We start from the raw sequence: 7,901 nt of genomic DNA on the forward strand, positions 1-7,901 counted from the left end.
TTTTGAATCTTGTTTCTTTCATCCCTGCATACTGTACTGTATGTGTGTGTGTGTGTGTTGTCTCACATACAACTGAAATCTTGGATAATAGCATCTCTCCTCCCGGTGGACACACATTTGGACACACAACACACAGAGATATAGATAGGATCATTACAGCAGAAATCAATGTGTTGTCTTTCATCACTGTATTCTCCCACTTATTAAGGTCGTTAGTCAGAGAGAAAGGTGCTTGTTAGCAGTCAAATGTGTGCTAAAAAGTCAAAGGTGGTGTTTAATGATGCTGTAGCACCCCGTTGGTGTTCTGCTGTGGTCAATACTCCAGTTTCAGTACAGACAGCCCAATAAGTATAGAGGGTTACCGACAGAAAGGAAGCAGATGAGAGAGAGATGCATTTGTAAAGATATTTCAAACCATGTATTAAGACATTAAATAAAAGTGAAAACATTCCACACGTGCATCTGTCAAGCAAGTTCTGCTTTCCACATAGTCTCCACACACTTAGTTTTTCGACTTTTAATCACACTTTAAAAAAGAGAATCTAACTTTAACTGTGTGAAACATCCCAATAAAGTTCAGTGTTTCAACACAGCAGCAGCAGCAGTAACTTGTCAGCTGTCACTTTGCTGTAAACCTTTTGTTTTTTTCCTTTAACAGCAGCTGTTTCAGATATGCACCGTTCAACGAGGACCCACAACAAAATATCAGAAGAGATACTTCGATAAACATGACATCTGTTATCTTATAAAGGGATATGGTATTTAAAGACAATACAAGTGACACTCTCCACCTGCCTGTCTGTCTGTGGGCTTTTGTTCCTCACATTTTATTTGTTTGTTTGGCTCTCTCTCTCACGTTGACTCCCTCCGATGTGAGCTGGCTCACCTTTCAGTACGAGGTGATTGTTTTGTCGAGGTCACATTGCCACCCTTAAATTCTGACCAACCTTTCATGCATTATCCATCTCAACAAGCACGCAGGGTGCCATGGGATGATGCCGCTCACCTTGTCCTTACTGGTGGTTTTCTGTGTGCTTTCACTATTGGACTGATCTTTATGTTGGTATTTAAGTCATAAAAATGAAACAAACAAGAAAATCATGATTATATGTCAAAGACAGATGACAGTTGTGATTGAGAAGGTGCAGACTGAGGCCAGAGTTCATTACATCTACCTTTATCACAATACAAAAGGTGTTTTTCTTTTCTTTCTTTTTAAAATTTGTACAAAATACACAGTACAGTACAAATCAGACTACAAAGCACACTTAGTTTTACATTACTGTGTGGGATTAATTGTGTTTTGCTTCACCTGCATGGTTTGAAAATCAAGTTTAGATGCCTGTGCCTGAAATGTGTGTTGAGTCACAAGTTGATTTTACTGATATGACATAGTGAAATAAGGGAATAAATTCGAGGCAATCTATTGCACGTGATACAAACACATAATTGTGCTCCATGTGATATATTCAGAAAATGAGTTGACACATGTTAAACCAAGGGTCTGTCTGCAACCTTTTATATCAAAGGAGTTACTTTTGGCCATAAAAACATCTGTTTGGAGCTGAAAAACATATGTGAAGCTTTTATTTACATGTTTTACGACAAGGTAACTCTGCAGTGGGCTATTTATGATTATTTGGTGCTTTAACTTTGCAGCGTTGGCGGTGAAACCAGACAAATCTGTTCACACACGATTAAATTCTCTATTTTCTTATGAGACTTTTCCTTTTTGGCACTGAACTCAGGAGCCAGCCTATAGGGAGACTCAGACTGGCTGAAATATATCTCGCGAGCTCTAGATAAAGCCCAGCTGGATACTACTCCAGGTGGAGGTGTCTCGTCCTCGGTCACATCCAGACCTTGAAAATTACGCTGCAGCCGGTCCCATTCCTTGCAACAGAGGCATTCCTCTTCTGTGGGCACTGGGGCACAGCATTCACAGGTACACCACCAATCTCCAGAGCTACGCAGCCTTGCAGCAGCCATTCCTCCTCTCTCGTCCTCTACCTGTTGTACCTCTCTCTCTCTCCTCCTCCGTTCTTCAATTTCACAAAGTTCTTCGTCAGTGTATTCTGGCTCGAATAAATAAGGGCGGCCATCAAACTCTGCAAAATCAAATTCCTCCTCCACAAAGTCGAAGTCTGGCAAAAAGTCAGCCATTATTCTATAAATCTTTCATAAAATAAATGAATGAACTTTTCAGGCTACTGTCCGGTTCCGCCTTCCAGCTGTTGCTGCTGGTTCTCGCGAGATTTCAGGCACGGTATGCGATCCCTGCTTGTTCTCGCGATATTTCGGCCGCGCTTTGGAAAGCAGAGCTAAATGGTAAACAAACATGGCAGCACACAGGTAAGGTAAGACAACACGTTTACATGTCGTTTTCTATATGTTCGCTGACATTTATCCTAACGATATGAGGCGGTCTTTGTGGAAAAAAGCTTGTTTAGTGGACTAACTTTGCACTTGAAGGGATGCCCGTTCACTTACGTTTTAACAGGTCTGACGCTGCTATGCGTCCCCGCTGTATCTAGGCTAACGGCTAACATGCTAACTATTATTTTTATGTCACTAGTCACTTGAAACAAATTTAGGATGATAGGAGACAGGTTAAAATAAACCGAAATTTCCCTTTAAGGACCTTTTCAATAATTGCATGACGGTAATGCTCACTCATATCTTTATTTTTCATATAAAATATCGTCTGACTTGTCAGTAAAAAAAATCAATCATGCCCAAGTTCTGTGATAATGTGCCAGTTATTGAGCTTTGAGCAGATTTCACTGCACATCATGATATGATGCCACACTCATGGCCTTACTGTCGGCCATGCTTGTTAAAAATAAAGGGGTGTGGCTCATCTGCAGTCCACTTTAGGTGATGTGGAACATTGTAATTGGCTTATAGACATCTAATCAAATAAATTTGCGCATTTGGGTGGAGTCAGATGACAGTAATTATAGATGTAGACATCCAAAGTTATGTCTAGTCTAGTCAAAGTTGTGTTGGTAAAACATATTTATTTAGCAATCTTTCTGACATCCCCCGCCCCCCTCTTAGATTTAAAAAAAAACAACAAGAATGTTTTCTAAATAAAGTGTGGTAGACTTTTAAAACATCCAAACTTGTTTTCCATCTATTTCCTGTATTTCCTAAGTTGTATCTCTCAGCATTTGAGCAGCATCTGCTGTGTGGGCAGCAGCCCTGCCAAGTAAACAAGGCTCTTATTAAGTATTAAACACTTCTCAGCAGGAACCGCAAAACACACAAACACACAAGCGCGCACGTACACACACACACACTACACACACACACACACACACACACACACACACACACACACACGTATTTACACAAAGATGCTGCACAAATGCAAGTAAGTCTGAAGAGTGGTTGAGCACCCTGGTGCAGAGTCAGTGGCCTCCTTTTTCATCCAGTCACAGTGAAATTGGATCTCTCTGACTCCACCCTCTGTAAAGAGGTTGTACACTTAAACACTATCCGGACGGTGTCCCACTTGTCCTCTAATGGACGGACCGGTGAGTGACTTAGTAAGCAAAGTGCGAGCCAGTCTGATTCAGCTCCACTACAGACACCTGAGACCTTGAAACATGCTCATGTACAGTTATGTGACTACAGAATGGCTACAGAATCTTTTGGCTGAATTAAGGACAAGTGTTGAATGCTGAATCTCAACAAGCAGACCTTTGACCTGCATCTGTAAAGACACAGTAGCTGTTAACACATGATCATTAAGGGCAAAAATGCAGCTTCATCTCTTCCAATTTGTGGTTTCCTGTGAAACCTCTTTTCGTGTGTCCGCATGAAAGTAAAGAGAATACAGAAAGGAGAAAAGGATATGAGATCCAGGGTAGTTTTGTCTCTTCTCCTCTCATCATGCGATGACATCTGTTTGCAAGAAGGCACCACAAGAGGGCCCTGTCACACAGTCAGAGCCTGTCAATGTCCTCAACAAGAATATTAATAAACAGCAGCTTAAAGAGGTAAAAGATCACAAAGTGGAAGGTTGATTTGTATCAATTATGCTGTACCTTTAAATTAAAGGGATTCATTTATTTTAATCAATTCATTAAGTGTATCTTTGAAACTGTTATCAAGCTGAATTAGACATGAATGGATTATGTTTTAAGGATGCAATCATCATTGATTAAATTGCTAAATTCAATTTATATTTAAGTCTAGTCTATGAAATGTTTAAAGAAAATGTTCTGTTAGCCTGATATGACTTTTTACAATGTCTTATTTTGTTTGCCCCTCAGGTTGAAATCCAAATGTGTTCAATCTACAATTATATAAAACACAGTAAAGCAACATTTGAGGAGCTGGAAGCAAAGATACTCTGACACTGCTGCTTGATTGATTACCTAAAATGAGTTATTGACTGTCAGGATTGTTGCTCATTGATTTCCTGCTGATGCACTAATTGACTGAACAGCTAAATGTTTCAGCTCTTTTTTGTTTTATTGCCAGCACAATAAAAATTGGCAAAACAGCACAATAATAAAGCCAGAGTGCTGCAGTGTATTTCATTTCATTACTCACTTGTGTCACACACACAGAGTATACCATGCAGTAAGACTGAATAACTGCACATCACTGGTAGAGAGTATCTTCAGTATAATTTTAAGGTACTTCACTTCAGTATTTTTGGCTGCGCTGTGCTTCTACTCCACATTTCATAGAGAGCTATTGTACATCTTCCCTACTTTATTCATTTTGACAGCTGCAGTAACTTTTTTTCCTACAACGTTTAAAAACCATCTTATTAATCCTGTGATCTTGTGAGTGTCCAACCCACAAATTGGAAACGTGTACTAAAATACCTGTATATAAAGTAGTTAAAGGAGTACTTCACCGACAAAATGACCACTTGTATATCAGGTAAGCGGGATTTATACCTGTGCGTCAGCTGTATGCACAGCCTGCGCCTTAAGGCCATTTCATAGTCGAAGCACGCAACGTGAGCAAGCAACGTGAGCAATGCACTTCCTTTCATAGTCAACACTTTGAACGCAAGTGACGCACACAACACTTGAAATGCAATACATCGCTCGCACAATAGGGGTTAGCAGAGTCACCGGTACATTCCGGCTAGCTAGCACTGCTGTAGCTAGCTAGTACTGCTATTTTATTAGAGTACAGGGCACTGGAACTGTCATATAAATGGGGGTGTGCCCGTACAAGTTTGCAAAGTTTTTCCTCCGCATGGTATTACACACGTTGCTGCGTCGCTTATCAAAAAATGGACAACACATTTTGAGACGCAAGCACGCATCATGGCGGCCAATGCATCCCAATGCGTTCCTATCTGCGTGCTTTTGCGTCGACTATGAAACGGCCCTTAGTCTTCGCACGTGTCCTACGCCGTTGTGTGCATTTATACTTGTGCGGTGGTGTGTCTGTGTCACTCTGCAGTTACACCTCCAGAACACTAGTCGGCAGTGGAGGTTTCTGTGAAGTGCGGTAAAGTTAAGTTGATTCAAAACACACCCAAAACAGAGAGGCCTCTTTTTCTCAGTTCCTGCCACCCGCCCCGTCCCCAGCTCGTTACACTTACCTGCTCTCTAGGGGGAGATGGCCAAGTTATCTCATGTTACGTTAACCCTGAAACACACTGTATCATTATCATCAAGCTCTCTGGTGCCCACTCAACTACCACTACACTACTGAGAGGAGCGTATGTGGATAGAAAGAACATGAAATCAGCAGAAGGAGAGCTAGCTGTTAATTAGCTATTAGCAGTTAGCGGCTAGTTATCGCTACCTCTGAGCAGCCACAATGAACAGCTCATGGAGGTTGAAGTGATTTATATTATAAGGGGGCTCAAGCTCTATTCTGTAAAAATGAGTCTTGGGCAAAGGTAAATTATAATGTCCTCATGATGTGTTCAGTGTAATTTTGTAAAATGTAGCTTTTGGTGAGAAACTTAATTAAATTCAGCTGTTTAAAGGTGAAATGTGTTGATGTTTTCACAGCACTACACAATAGATATTTTTTGATGTATATATAGAGTAAAAAGGCTTTTTGCTTATTTTTCAAGGATGTTTTTCTTGTGAAAAAAGGTTATGTTAAAGTTTGTTTCCTAAATGTGTATTACTGAATTTGTGCTCATTCATAGGTAGTGTAATGAAGGACTGAATGACTTTCAAATAGTGTAGATTTCTTTGTTTCCCTGGCACAAAAGAAGAATAAGGCACCAACTGGGCTTGGGCCACTACATGTCACCTTAAAACCTTTGTTTGTCCTTTATTTAACTTTTATATATAACCTTTATTGATTGATTAAGGACCATGTTTAACAGCAAAACTATGTCTAAGCATCCATTTACAAACTCTCACACACCTAAGTTTCATTTTTCCAGTGATACACTCACTTTAATTAAAACCTTACTATTTAAAAGTAAACTGAAAGTGAAACTTATTTATGTTCTCTTTAAAGCCAGACCACTAAAATTTATCAGCCAAAATACATGTGTTTGGGAAGCACTGAGCATACGGCTGGATTAAACTGCACGAGTTGAGTTTGTAAACAGATGTTTTGATATAGTTTTGTTGCTGTTACCTGGGCTCCCCAGTCAGTCAATCAATAAATCAATGTTTGCTGTTTTCTGTGGAGGCATGCAAGAAAAACTTTTCTTTACAAATCTAAGGTAACACGGCATGACTTATTAATTTGCAAATTTTGTGGGTGAAATATTCCTTTAAAGCTACACCCACCTCAGCTAACAGTAAAGTGCTACTCACACATGAATGCATCAGTATTAATAAATAATGTCATATATAGTAATGTATCAGTCTTGTAATAAAAGATCTCAGTACTTCTTCCACCAATAAGTTCAGCCTATTTTTGGTGACTGCGTAATGCCCACTGACTTCATTTTTTGCGTCAGCTAATGGAGGAACAGTCACTTTAACCTAGTGGTTTACACTCACTGTGACATCTTAAAGCATTATTTCACTGATACATAAAGCAAAATAAGGAATTACTAAGAAAAACTAGGATTACATTTCCACAGTATTAGATGGGAGGCTGATTTTGGTCAAATTCATGGGTGTGTGTGTGTTCACTCTGAAGGTGAAAAGTTAGCCTTGATGTTTTCATTCTCCACCTCTCCTGACCACAGCAGCAGCCCACTGAATGACACAGAAACTAGTTCACCCAGGAAGGAAACTCCCTGCTTTCCCAGAGGACGTCAGTCCAAAGTCCACTCTAGCAGCTGTGTGTTTGTGTGCATGTGTTTATGAGAGAGACGAAGGAAAGAGGGGGACTGAGTCAATAGACACACATTAGCTGACTCCCTCAAGTGTACTGCAAAGCATCAAAGGCTGAGTTTCAGAGTGATACGAGCAACAGTTTGTTTTAATAAAACAACCCCCCCGCCTCCTCTTTCTTCCTTCCTCACAGCAGATTCTTTAGTATTTGCAGGACTGCTGTCTGCCGGTATGAAGAAGATCTGCTGAAATGCAAACCATAGATGAGTAGTAAGGATGACATATCCATGAATGACGCATGGGGAAGGGGAGGGACACACACACACATAACCTCACACCATCAACCCTACTTGGACAAATAAATTTACAGATCCACACACACACACACACCCACACACAGTTGTAGAGGTGATGTAATAGCTTCCTGGAGCTGCTGTTTCCCAAAGTGAATATCTAAGTGTTGGCCCCAGCCAACTGTAGGACAGTAGATATAGTGGATACAGAGTCACAAAAGAAACACACATCTATTTGCACCACTGCCACTGCTCCCATTATACACCCCTCTCAGACCTGCCTGTTTGAATACCTATATGTGACGCACATGAGCCTAAAGCTGCAAGCTTAAACATTTAGTATGTATCTCTATATCTCTTACTTTCACATCAGTGC

The sequence above is a fragment of the Epinephelus fuscoguttatus genome, linkage group LG17 (genome assembly GCF_011397635.1).
Source record: "Epinephelus fuscoguttatus linkage group LG17, E.fuscoguttatus.final_Chr_v1".
Taxonomy (NCBI): domain Eukaryota; kingdom Metazoa; phylum Chordata; class Actinopteri; order Perciformes; family Serranidae; genus Epinephelus; species Epinephelus fuscoguttatus.